This window comes from Mauremys reevesii, linkage group 14, assembly GCF_016161935.1.
Source record: "Mauremys reevesii isolate NIE-2019 linkage group 14, ASM1616193v1, whole genome shotgun sequence".
Lineage (NCBI taxonomy): Eukaryota > Metazoa > Chordata > Testudines > Geoemydidae > Mauremys > Mauremys reevesii.
This window is the reverse complement of record NC_052636.1, coordinates 1,890,743-1,903,789: the sequence shown is the minus strand read 5'-3', so window position 1 is coordinate 1,903,789 and position 13,047 is coordinate 1,890,743. Positions and strand designations below refer to the sequence as shown.

At 60.7% G+C, this 13,047-nt stretch overlaps 1 non-coding gene across 1 annotated transcript; it reads left to right on the top strand.

Moving 5' to 3' along the window:
• Window positions 1-12,115: 12,115 nt before the first annotated feature.
• Window positions 12,116-12,187, top strand: TRNAG-UCC. Its single transcript has one exon. It is a non-coding gene; the product is annotated as a tRNA-Gly (tRNA).
• The last annotated feature ends 860 nt before the right edge of the window (window positions 12,188-13,047 follow it).

Sequence of the window (13,047 nt, the reverse complement as noted above, 5' to 3'; positions counted from 1 at the left end):
ATTTGAACATTTTCCCAGGCTGACCTGAAATAATCAGTTTAATTCACTAACTAGAGTTAACCTTTCTGTTTAATAAATCACTTAGTTGTACCTAGGAAACATGTTTTGATAAAAGAAGTTTATGTATCCAAGACATTTAAGATTATTTAGTTTAATACAAATAAATTGTATACACTGCTTTGTGTGTTTAATTAAATTCCAGTTACCATCCTAATGCAGCATAGCACAGAATCACTAGCAAAAAGTTAATTATTTAGTAAATAAGCAATAAATCATTCACCATTTACTAATGTACTAAAAATGTACAATTAATAAAAATCTGAAAATGTTAAGCTAGTTAATAGTGTACTCGCCTTGGTAGCAAAAAGATGTACCTAATCTCAGTGATGTTGGAACTGGGGGGGAGGCTGCCGCACCCCTTTGGCTTGAAGTAGTAACAGCAAACACCAAATACATAGTTTCCATCAACGCCCCTCTATAAAAATTGTTCCAGCACCCCCACCTAATCTAGTGTAAAGTGTCTATTTAGTTTTAAATCAACATGTTGTAATGGTTGTATCAACTAAAAGGAATGCACCTTTCTTTAGACCAAACAAACAAAAACAAAAAACAACCCCACAAACCAACAACTACTACAAATGGAAAAGTTTATATCAAGGCTTTCCACTGAGTTATTTACATCATGATTTAAATTGCTGCTTTAAATTACCGTGATTTAAATCAATCCACCCTGATTTTATATCTATGATCGATAATAGCTAAAGAGGCAAAATGAGCAATTTATCAATATTTTATAAACAGAAAGGAAAAGAGCAACAGCAGCAAGAATTTTATTGTAATACTCAAGAATTTGAGAAAAGGACAAAATCTAATGAAATTTTTATGTTAATATTTTATATTTAGATTGCCGGGGGTGAATCTCAAGAGCATATTAAGTTAGTAATATAAATTCAGAGAAAATGGGGCAAATTTTTGTTTGGGGGGGTATTTTATATTGATCTTTAGGAATTAGGGGGGGAAAAAGGGATCAAAAAATAAATATTTTAGAATCGGAGAGACAAACACCAAGATATGAGGGAGAGTCAATAGTTACAGGGGAAAAGTTTGAAGGGATTCAATAGGAACATTCAATAAACAATCACAAAGAGACGGTTCCCTCCACCCCCACCATTCACATGGGGAGCAGGGAGCCCTTTGTGTCACTGATGCAAGGGACAGGGTGTAGAGCAGGGGATGGGCAGGTGGTTGAATTGAGGGGGAAACAGCAGCTGGGAGTGGATCCTCCACTGGAGACACTGGCTGCCCCCTTCTCCTCCTGTGCCCCTTCCAGGCCCTGTTACTGGCAGAGATCAGCCACCCCACCGTCCCCACCCCAGAGCCAGCCGCATTTCAGGGCTCTCCCAAACAGCAGCCAGTACCCCCCCATCCCATTTGGGCAACAATTTCCCACCCAAACAAGGACAAACTGCTGCAGATAGAGTGGGCAGGACCTCCCCCGACCATCTGAGGAGATTTTAAATTGAGGTTTGAGAAACAGAAAGAAAATGGGCTAATATCTGGGAGGGTAAAAGGTGAATCGTTTGAGAGAAAAGTGGGGGGGAGGGTCAATATGGATTTGATAAACATATTTGATCATTAGAGAGAAAGAGGGAAGGAGTGGAGAGAATTTTTTCAAGGTTTGAGGGGAAAGTGACAAAATCAGAGAAGATGCAATTAACACACACACACACACACACAACTCCCCCAACACACACACAACCCTCCACACACATAACTCCCCCCAACACACACACATAAATCCCCCCAACACACACACACACACACATAACTCCCCCCAACACACACACATAACTCCCCCCAACACACACAACTCCCCCCAACACACACAACTCCCCCCAACACACACTTACCCCCCTCACCTCTTCCCCCCCTGCAATCTCCCGCCTGCCCAGAGACAGTTCAAACTCCCCAGCCCACACTTGCAGGGTGTCATGTGAGTCTGGATCCACAAACACAACCCGGCAGCTGAAGAAATGGGGTTTGTTTGTTTTACCCACAAAAGCTTAGGCCCAAATAAATCCATTCCTCTTTAAGGCGCCACGGGACTCCTGGTTCCCACGCTCTGTCCCTCTCCTCCACCTCTGGCTCGTTTTTCTTCCCTCCCTCCCTCCCCCCCACCAGACAGGCAAGGGGGGGGGGCAGCTCTGGGGCCTCTTCCCCCGGCTTTGTCTGTGGGGCGGATCCTGCCCAGGGCTGCAGCTCCGACCCTGCCCGGGCCATTCCCCGGGGAGCAGATTCCCACGGGCTGCGAGTCACTTTCCAGCCCGGCCCCAGCGTATTTCTCCCACTCACCTGCCGCCTCCAGCCCAGGGCGCTGGTCCCAGCTGGAGAAAGTCCCCCTGGCCCCGCTGGGCAGGGAGGGGTTAATGAGGGGCTCTCCCCCCCCAGCACCCGGGTCACAATGGAGGGAGCCGCGCCTGGGATTTTCCCAGCCTCCAGGCCCCGGTGTCTGGCCCGTGGGCTTTGTTCCCGCCTCCTTCCTCCCAGCACCCCACGCTCAGCGCTGCGCCAGCCCCTTCCTGTGTCACCAGCCCCGGGCAGGCTCTGCAGGGGCCCAGCCGAGGCCCCGGGGACGGGAAAGGGTCTCACCCGCCCTGCCGGGGGGAGACAGGGAAAGAGGAGGCAGAAAGGAGCAGGATAAGGAAAAGTTATTTACTTGTTCCCATAATACAAGAACTAGGGGCCACCAAATGAAATTAATAGGCAGCAGGTTTAAAACAAATAAAAGGAAGTTCTTCTTCACGCAGCGCACAGTCAACATGTGGAACTCCTTGCCTGAGGAGGTTGTGAAGGCTAGGACTATAACAATGTTTAAAAGGGGACTGGATAAATTCATGGTGGCTAAGTCCATCAATGGCTATTAGCCAGGATGGGTAAGAATGGTGTCCCTAGCCTCTGTTCGTCAGAGGATGGAGATGGATGGCAGGAGAGAGATCACTTGATCATTGCCTGTTAGGTTCACTCCCTCAGGGGCACCTGGCATTGGCCACTGCTGACAGACAGATACTGGGATGGATGCACAGGCCTGCGCAGCACATTTCATTAGCGTTTGCGCCCAGAGAATTTTATTTATTTATTTTTTTAAAGGCGAACATCATAAAGGTTGAGGTGCGGGAGGCAGTGCAGGGTGTGGGAGGGGGTGCGATGTGCAGGAAGGGGTTCAGGGCACGGGATTGGGGCAGAGGAGGGGTGCAGAGTGCAGCAGGGGGCTCAGGGCAGGGAGTTGGGGTGCAGGAGGGGTATGGGGTGCAGGCAGGGGGCTCAGGGCAGGGAGTTGGGGTGCAGGAGGGGTACGGGTGCAGGCAGGGGCTCAGGACGGGAGTTGGGGTACAGGCGGGGTATGGGGTGCAGGCAGGGGGCTCAGGGGTGGGTGTGGGGGTGCAGGCAGGGCGCTCCGGACTGGGTGTTGGGGTGCAGGAGGGGTATGGGGTGCAGGCAGGGGGCTCAGGGCAGGGAGGTGGGGGTGGGGTGCAGGAGGGGTATGGGATGCAGGCAGGGGGCCCAGGGCAGGGAGTTGGGGTGCGGGAGGGGTACAGGGTGCAGGAAAGTTACGGGGTGCAGGCAGGGGGCTCAGGGCAGGGAGTTGGCGGGGGGGTGCAGGAGGGGTATGGGATGCAGGCAGGGGGCTCAGGGCAGGGAGTTGGGGTGCAGGCAGGGGGCTCAGGGCAGGGAGTTGGGGTGCAGGAGGGGTACGGGGTGCAGGCAGGGGGCTCAGGGCAGGGAGTTGGGGTAGGGGATGCAGGCAGGGGCTCAGGGCAGGAATTGGGATACGGGTGCAGGCAGGGGCTCAGGGCAGGAGTTGGGGTGCAGGCAGGGGCTCAGGGCAGGGAGCTGGGGTGCAGGAGGGTATGGGGTGCAGGCAGGGGCTCAGGGCAGGAGTTGGGGGTGGGGTGCAGGAGGCACGGGTGCAGGCAGGGGGCTCAGGGCAGGGAGTTGGGGTGCAGGAGGGGTACGGGGTGCAGACAGAGGGCTCAGGGCGGGGAGGTGGGGTGCAGGAGGGGTACGGGGTGCAGGCAGGGGGCTCCGGGCTGGGAGCGGGGGTGCAGGTGGGGTACGGGATGCAGGCAGGGGGCTCAGGGCTGGGAGCTGGGGTGCAGGAAGGCTATGGGGTGCAGGCAGGGGGCTCAGGGCAGGGAGCTGGGGTGCAGGAGCGGTACAGGGTGCAGGCAGGGGCTCAGGGCAGGAGTTGGGGGTGGGGTGCAGGAGGGTATGGGGTGTAGGCAGGGGCTCAGGACAGGAGTTGGGGTGCAGGAGGGTATGGGGTGTAGGCAGGGGCTCAGGGCAGGAGTTGGGGTGCCGGAGGGGTATGGGGTGCAGGCAGGGGGCTCAGGGCAGGGAGTTGGGGACAGGAGGGTATGGGGTGCAGGCAGGGGCTCAGGGCAGGGAGTTGGGGGCAGGAGGGGTATGGGATGCAGGCAGGGGCTCAGGCCAGGAGTTGGGGACAGGAGGGGTATGGGGTGCAGGCAGGGGCTCAGGGCAGGGAGTTGGGGGTGGGGTGCAGGAGGGGCACGGGGTGCAGGCAGGGGCTCAGGCAGGAGTTGGGGTGCAGGCAGGGGCTCAGGGCAGGGAGTTGGGGTGCAGGAGGGTATGGGGTGCAGGCAGGGGCTCAGGGCAGGAGGTGGGGGTGGGGTGCAGGAGGGTATGGGATGCAGGCAGGGGCCCAGGGCAGGGAGTTGGGGTGCAGGAGGGTACAGGGTGCAGGAAGGGCACGGGTGCAGGCAGGGGGCTCAGGCACGGAGTTGGCGGTGGGGTGCAGGAGGGGTATGGGATGCAGGCAGGGGCTCAGGGCAGGAGTTGGGGTGCAGGCAGGGGCTCAGGGCAGGGAGTTGGGGTGCAGGAGGGGCACGGGTGCAGGCAGGGGCTCAGGGCAGGGAGTTGGGGTATGGGATGCAGGCAGGGGGCTCAGGGCAGGGAGTTGGGATACGGGGTGCAGGCAGGGGGCTCAGGGCAGGGAGTTGGGGTGCAGGCAGGGGGCTCAGGGCAGGGAGCTGGGGTGCAGGAGGGGTATGGGGTGCAGGCAGGGGGCTCAGGGCAGGGAGTTGGGGTGCAGGAGGGGTATGGGGTATAGGCAGGGGGCTCAGGGCAGGGAGTTGGGGTGCAGGAGGGGTACGGGGTGCAGGCAGGGGCTCAGGGCAGGGAGTTGGGGGGTGGGGTGCAGGAGGGGTACGGGGTGCAGGCAGGGGGCTCAGGGCAGGGAGTTGGGGTGCAGGAGGGGTACGGGGTGCAGACAGAGGGCTCAGGGCAGGGAGTTGGGGTGCAGGCAGAGGGCTCCGGGCTGGGAGCTGGGGTGCAGGAGGGGTACGGGATGCAGGCAGGGGGCTCAGGGCTGGGAGCTGGGGTGCAGGAAGGGTATGGGGTGCAGGCAGGGGGCTCAGGGCAGGGAGCTGGGGTGCAGGAGCGGTACAGGGTGCAGGCAGGGGCTCAGGGCAGGGAGTTGGGGTGGGGTGCAGGAGGGGTATGGGGTGTAGGCAGGGGCTCAGGACAGGAGTTGGGGTGCAGGAGGGGTATGGGGTGTAGGCAGGGGCTCAGGGCAGGAGTTGGGGTGCAGGAGGGTATGGGGTGCAGGCAGGGGCTCAGGGCAGGAGTTGGGGACAGGAGGGCTATGGGGTGCAGGCAGGGGCTCTGGGCTGGGAGCTGGGGGGCAGGAGGGGTATGGGATGCAGGCAGGGGGCTCAGGGCAGGGAGTTGGGGGACAGGAGGGGTATGGGGTGCAGGCAGGGGGCTCAGGGCAGGGAGTTGGGGGTGGGGTGCAGGAGGGGTACGGGGTGCAGGCAGGGGGCTCAGGGCAGGGAGTTGGGGTGCAGGAGGGGCTCAGGCAGGAGTTGGGGTGCAGGAGGGTATGGGGTGCAGGCAGGGGCTCAGGGCAGGAGTTGGGGTGGGGCAGGAGGGTATGGGATGCAGGCAGGGGCCCAGGGCAGGAGTTGGGGTGCAGGAGGGTACAGGGTGCAGGAAGGGTACGGGGTGCAGGCAGGGGGCTCAGGGCACGGAGTTGGCGGTGGGGTGCAGGAGGGGTACGGGGTGCAGGCAGGGGGCTCAGGGCAGGGAGTTGGGGTGCAGGCAGGGGGCTCAGGGCAGGGAGTTGGGGTGCCGGCGGGGTATGGGATGCAGGCAGGGGGCCCAGGGCAGGGAGTTGGGGTGTGGGATGCAGGCAGGGGGCTCAGGGCAGGGAGTTGGCGGTGGGGTGCAGGAGGGGTATGGGATGCAGGCAGGGGCTCAGGGCAGGAGTTGGGGTTCAGGCAGGGGGCTCAGGACAGGGAGTTGGGGTGCAGGAGGGGTACGGGTGCAGGCAGGGGGCTCAGGGCAGGGAGTTGGCGGTGGGGTGCAGGAGGGGTATGGGATGCAGGCAGGGGCTCAGGGCAGGAGTTGGGGTGCAGGCAGGGGCTCTGGGCTGGGAGTTGGGGTGCAGGAGGGGTACGGGTGCAGGCAGGGGCTCAGGGCAGGGAGTTGGGGTATGGGATGCAGGCAGGGGCTCAGGGCAGGGAGTTGGGACACGGGTACAGGCAGGGGCTCAGGGCAGGGAGTTGGGGTGCAGGCAGGGGCTCAGGGCAGGAGCTGGGGTGCAGGAGGGTATGGGGTGCAGGCAGGGGCTCAGGGCAGGAGTTGGGGTGCAGGAGGGGTAAGGGGTCAAGGCAGGGGGCTCAGGGCAGGGAGGAGGGGTGCAGGAGGGGTACGGGGTGCAGGCAGGGGGCTCAGGGCAGGGAGTTGGGGTGCAGGAGGGGTACGGGGTGCAGACAGAGGGCTCAGGGCAGGGAGTTGGGGTGCAGGCAGAGGGCTCAGGGCTGGGAGCTGGGGTGCAGGAGGGGTACGGGATGCAGACAGAGGGCTCAGGGCAGGGAGCTGGGGTGCAGGACGGGTACAGGGTGCAGGCAGGCGGCTCAGGACAGGGATCTGGGGTGCAGGAGGGGTACAGGGTGCAGACAGAGGGCTCAGGGCAGGGAGTTGGGGTGCAGGAGGGGTGTGGCAGGGGCCTCAGGACAGGGATCTGGGGTGCAGGAGGGGTACAGGGTGCAGGCAGGGGGCTTGGTGCAGGTTGCAGGCAGGGGGCTCAGGGCAGGGAGTTGGGGTACGGGGTGCAGGCAGGGGGCTCAGGGCAGGGAGTTGGGGTGCAGGAGGGGTACGGGGTGCAGGCAGGGGGCTCAGGGCAGGGAGTTGGGCGGTGGGGTGCAGGAGGGGTACGGGGTGCAGGAGGGGGCTCAGGGCAGGGAGTTGGGGTGCAGGAGGGGCACGGGTGCAGGCAGGGGCTCAGGGCAGGGAGTTGGGGGTGGGGTGCAGGAGGGTGCGGGGTGCAGGCAGGGGCTCAGGGCAGGAGTTGGGGTGCAGGAGGAGTGCGGGGTGTAGGCAGGGGCTCAGGGCAGGAGTTGGGGTGCAGGAGGGTGTGGCAGGGGCCTCAGGACAGGGATCTGGGGTGCAGGAGGGGTACGGGGTGCAGGCAGGGGCTTGGTGCAGGTTGCAGGCAGGGGCTCAGGGCAGGAGTTGGGGTACAGGGTGCAGGCAGGGGCTCAGGGCAGGAGTTGGGGTGCAGGAGGGGCACGGGGTGCAGGCAGGGGCTCAGGCCAGGGAGTGGGGTGCAGGAGGGGTACGGGGTGCAGGCAGGGGGCTCAGGACAGGGAGTTGGGGTGCAGGAGGGGTACGGGGTGCAGGCAGGGGGCTCAGGGCAGGGAGTTGGGGTGCAGGAGGGGCAAGGGGTGCAGGCAGGGGCTCAGGGCAGGAGTTGGGGTACAGGAGGGGCAGGGTGCAGGCTGGGGGCTCTGGGCAGGGAGTTGGGGTGCAGGCAGGGGGCTCAGGGCGGGGAGTTGGGGTGCAGGAGGGGTACGGGGTGCAGGCAGGGGGCTCAGGGCAGGGAGTTGGGGTGCAGGCAGGGGGCTCAGGGCAGGGAGTTGGGGTGCAGGATGGGTACGGGGTGCAGGCAGTGGGCTCAGGGCAGGGAGTTGGGGTGCAGGCAGAGGGCTCAGGGCGGGAGTTGGGGTGCAGGAGGGGCGGGGTGCAGGCAGGGGCTCAGGGCAGGAGTTGGGGTGCAGGAGGGTGCACGGGGTGCAGGCAGGGGCTCAGGGCGGGAGTTGGGGTGCAGGAGGGCACGGGGTGCAGGCAGGGGCTCAGGACGGGAGTTGGGGTGCAGGAGGGGTACGGGGTGCAGGCAGGGGGCTCAGGGCAGGGAGCTGGGGTGCAGGAGGGGTATGGGGTGCAGGCAGGCGGCTCAGGGCGGGGAGTTGGGGTGCAGGTGGGGTAGGGGGTGCAGGAAGGTGGCTCTGGGCAGGGAGTTGGGGTGCAGGAGGGGTAGGGGGTGTAGGCAGGGGCTCAGGCAGGGAGTTGGGGTGCAGGAGAGTGCAGGGTGCAGGCAGGCGGCTCAGGGCGGGAGTTGGGGTGCAGGAGGCACGGGGTGCAGGCAGGGGCTCAGGACGGGGAGTTGGGGTGCAGGAGGGGCACGGGGTGCAGGCAGGGGCTCAGGGCAGGAGTTGGGGTGCAGGAGGGTGCACGGGGTGCAGGCAGGGGCTCAGGGCAGGAGTTGGGGTGCAGGAGGGGCACGGGTGCAGGCAGGGGCTCAGGGCAGGGAGTTGGGGTGCAGGAGGCGTATGGGGTGTAGGCAGGGGCTCAGGGCAGGAGTTGGGGTGCAGGAGGGTAAGGGGTGCAGGCAGGGGCTCAGGGCAGGAGTTGGGGGTGGGGTGCAGGAGGGTATGGGGTGCAGGCAGGGGCTCAGGACAGGGAGTTGGGGTGCAGGAGGGGCACGGGGTGCAGGCAGGGGCTCAGGGCAGGAGTTGGGGTGCAGGCAGGGGCTCAGGGCAGGAGTTGGGGTGCAGGAGGGGCACGGGGTGCAGGCAGGGGCTCAGGGCCGGGTGTTGGGGTGCAGGAGGGGTATGGGGTGTAGGCAGGGGGCTCAGGGCAGGGAGTTGGGGTGCAGGAGGGGTACGGGGTGCAGGCAGGCGGCTCAGGGCGGGGAGTTGGGGGCAGGGTGCAGGCAGGGGGTCAGGGCAGGAGTTGGGGTGCAGGAGGGTGCAGGTTGCAGGCAGGGGGCTCAGGGCGGGGAGTTGGGGTGCAGGCAGGGGGCTCAGGGCGGGGAGTTGGGGGCGGGGTGCAGGAGGGGCTTGGGCTCCGGACTGGCGCCGCGTACCCGCAGCGGCAGGCTCCCTGCCTGCCCTGGCCCCACGCTGCGCCGCTCACCACATCCCTGCACGGCCCCTGGGGCCAGGGAGGGCGCGCACAGGCCTCTGTGCACTGCCCTTGCCACGCCTCCAGGTACCCCCCCAAAGCTCCCATTGGCCGTGGTTCCCCGTTCCCGGCCAATGGGAGCTGCAGAGGGCGGTGCCTGGAGCAACACAGGGAGCCCTCTGCCCAAGGACGTGGTACCGGCTGCTTCTGAGAGCGGCGCAGGGCCTGTGGCACCACGGGGGGCAAATCCCACAGGCCGGATCCAAAGCCCTGAGGGGCCGGATCTGGCCCGTGGGCATTAGGATGTGCCTGGGCACACCCGGCACACCCCGTGCACACGCCTATGGCTGGATGGACCTTTGCTCTGACCCAGTATGGCCATTCTCATGTTCTTAGAAGGAAAATAAGTGTGTAAGGGGGGGGAAGAACGGCTCCCAGAAAGATGTAGCAAATGACATCTGAGGCCTTTGAGACACTACATAGATAAAATATCACATAGCCGCAAACGTTAACACCAAAACACTTTGGGAGAACCGCGGCAAGTTTTGAAATTGTTTTGAGTGGACAAAGAGTATTAACTTTGGTTTTTATCAAATAAGAGGATTGTAGGCCTAGATGTCGATAGATAAACGTACTCAAAACGTTCGAGCCTTAGGGTGGCTTGTGTAGTGTTCGTACCAGCGTTTGAAAGACAAGGACAGGGGAACGCTCTAGCTTAGCTTTATGAGCCCAGCCTTTCCGATAACAAATACACCCCCCCCCCCGCACGCCTGTATTCACCTGCCCTGCCCTTGGCATTTGCACTGTGGGCTGCCTGAGGCACAGGGGAAAGGGGTGGAGGTTCCTGGGGTGATGGGACTACAGGGGGTCACTGCGGCCATGGGAGTGCCACTGTGAGGGGCAGGGTCCATGAGGACGTGGCTGTGAAGGGGGAGCTGTGGGGTGCCTTTGTGGGGGTGGGGAGCTGTGAGAATATGGTCACTTCCAGGCACCCCCTGACACGGGGGTTTACTGCCCCCCCTTCCCCAGCGGGTGCTTTGGGGGTCCCTAGATCCCAGCATGGAGCTGCCGCCCCTACAGGGTCCCTGGGAGTCACACAGGGGTGATGGGAGGTCCCTGCCCCGTCAGGCCTGGGGTGGGGCCTGGAGCCCCCGAAACAGCCCTGTGTGGGGGACTCACTGGCTGTGGGAAAACACTCCCAGCAGAGGCGACACATCGGGGGGGTGGGGGGGGGTGATGCAGGGTCAAATGCACCCGCAGCAGCCAGCCCAGGTGGGGCACGGAAGGAGTGGGGCAAGAACCTCCTCTGGCCAGGGAGGGATGCTGCACCCAGTCAAGCGGTGAGCTGCCTCCTGCCCAGGCTTGGCTTCTGGGGACGGCGGTGAGCAAGCCGGAGTCCCCCCGTCCTCCCCCGGCATGCGCCGAGTGGACCCCTGTCCCCAGACACCGAGCCCAGGCAGGGAACGGGCTGCCACGTCCCCCTCTCTCCCAGGCAGCTGGCTACCCTGCACTGCTCAGCAGCTCCATCCCGCTCCCTGCCAGGGGCCTGGCTGCCAGGGAGAGCAGCCAAACATGCCAGTGCAGGGGGAGGACAGAGCCTCCCCCCCCCCCAGGTAATGTGGGACTGGGGAGGAGACAGGTGGGGAGGTCACGTGTCCTCCCCTTTAGCTTCTGCCTCCCAAGGATGGGGAGACGGCAGTTGTCTCTGACTTCCAGGAACGGGGATTTCCAGCTGCAGTCAAGTGTCCGACAGGAGCAGGAGGAGTTGATGCTTTAGGAAAGTCGGTGGGTGCTGGCTGGAGGGAAATGCCCAGAAATCAGCCCGGTTGAGTCTTTATTCGGGGGGATGCCCCGGAGCGCTGCTCAGACAAGGCTGAAGTGCAGCTCCGAACCGCTGCCTTTCCTGAGGGGCGGCTTGGGGAGCAGCAGGGTGTCCTCAGGACCAGACCAACCCTGCAGGCCCCAGAGGGCAGGGAGCTGCCTGGCTCAGGCTGGGAACGCTGCTCCCCCGAGAACTGCCCTGACTCCCTCCTCAGCAGCAAAGAAGTCAATTCCCCCTCACCCCTGATAAGTCACCCTGGAGCTAAGGCCAGAGCTGGGGGTTTCTCCTTTCACTCCCGCTGGGGAGTGCAGGGTCCCCGGGGCGTTTCTGGAAGAGCATTTGGGACGGAATTGGGGACACCGGCCTGTCAGGACAGAGCTCAGGTTCAGACTTACATGGTTTTTTTTTTACATTTTTTAATAATAGGATCTAATTCTTCAATCCCAGTGTCACCCTGGCTAGACCTGTGTCAGCCTTGCAGGTGAAACCAAGCAGCTCTTTGCATGCAGGCGAGGGGAGATCAATCACCTGTCAGTCACTGCACATAGAGGTCAAGTACCAGCCGGGGAGCCGTGTCAGTCTGGATCTGTAAAAGCACCAAAGAGTCCTGTGGCACCTTATAGCCTAACAGACGGATTGGAGCATGAGCTTTCGGGGGTGAATACCCACTTCGTCGGATGCATGTACATCATTCACCCCCGAAAGCTCATGCTCCCATACGTCTGTTAGGCTATAAGGTGCCACAGGACTCTGGTGCTTTTGCACATAGAGGAATCGTGTTGTGTTACATCCCTTGTGTCCTGGCGCCATCATGTGGCCATTTCCCCCCCCCCCCGCCCTTTTGGTGAAAAGTTTTGTTATTTTTACATCCTCAGCAGACCCAGGAGCGGGGGCTGCCTCCATGGCCCACACACCCACGAGAAGGTGACAGACGAAGACCCTTAAAACCATCTGTCAGTCACTCTGGGAACCTGTCTCTGCTCGCAGCTGCCAGGCTGCCTCCAGCCCACCCATCCTACTCATCAGCGGTGCAAGAATGAATCATTTTGCTAGCACATGTGACACCAGGGAGAGGTGCTTTTGCCAGATGCACTGGTGGTATAGTGGTGAGCATAGCTGCCTTCCAAGCAGTTGACCCGGGTTCGATTCCCGGCCAATGCAGGGATGTGTTTTTTCTTTTTTTTTTCCTTCTCTGGAATTGGTTTAATTTCAGTCACATTGTGTGATGATCACATTCTCAATGGAATGAGAGAATTAATGTCCAAAAATCCCAGCAGGTCACTAAATACGCAGCGGGCAGGACTATGCAGCCAGCTGTAGGAAGCATCCTTGGGTCATTGGAGAAAGTCAGACTTGTGGGAACATGCATCTGTATGTAGCTCCTTGTCTTCAATGTCATAATTCCAGCGGTGTGAGGTGTTTGTATCACGCTCAGGCATGATGGGGAGAAAACAGTTTTTGCTGCTGCAGATTCTTTTGTGTTCCAATAATAATGACATAAAGAAAACTTAAGTGCCAATGTGGACACAAGAACAGATGGCCAGCAGCAAGTTTAGCCTTGACATTAGATGAAAGTTTCTAATCATCAGATATCAAGTGTCAGAGGGGTAGTTGTGTTAGTCTGGATCTGTAAAAGCAGCAAAAAGTCCTGTGGCACCTTATAGACTAACAGACGTATTGGAGCATGAGCTTTCGTGGGTGAATACCCACTTCGTTGGATGCATGGAGTGGAAATTTCCAGAGGCAGGTATAAATATGCAGGCCAGAATCAGGCTAGAGATAACGAGGTTAGTTCAATCAGGGAGGATGAGGCCCTCTTCTAGCAGTTGAGGTGTGAACACCAAGGGAGGAGAAACTGCTTTTGTAGTTGGCTAGCCATTCATAGTCTTTGTTTAATCCTGAGCTGATGGAGTCAAATTTGCAAATGAACTGAAGCTCAGCAGTTTCTCTTTGAAGTCTGGTCCTGAAGTTTTTTTTGCTGCAGGATGGCTACTTTTAAATCTGCTATTGTGTGTCCAGGG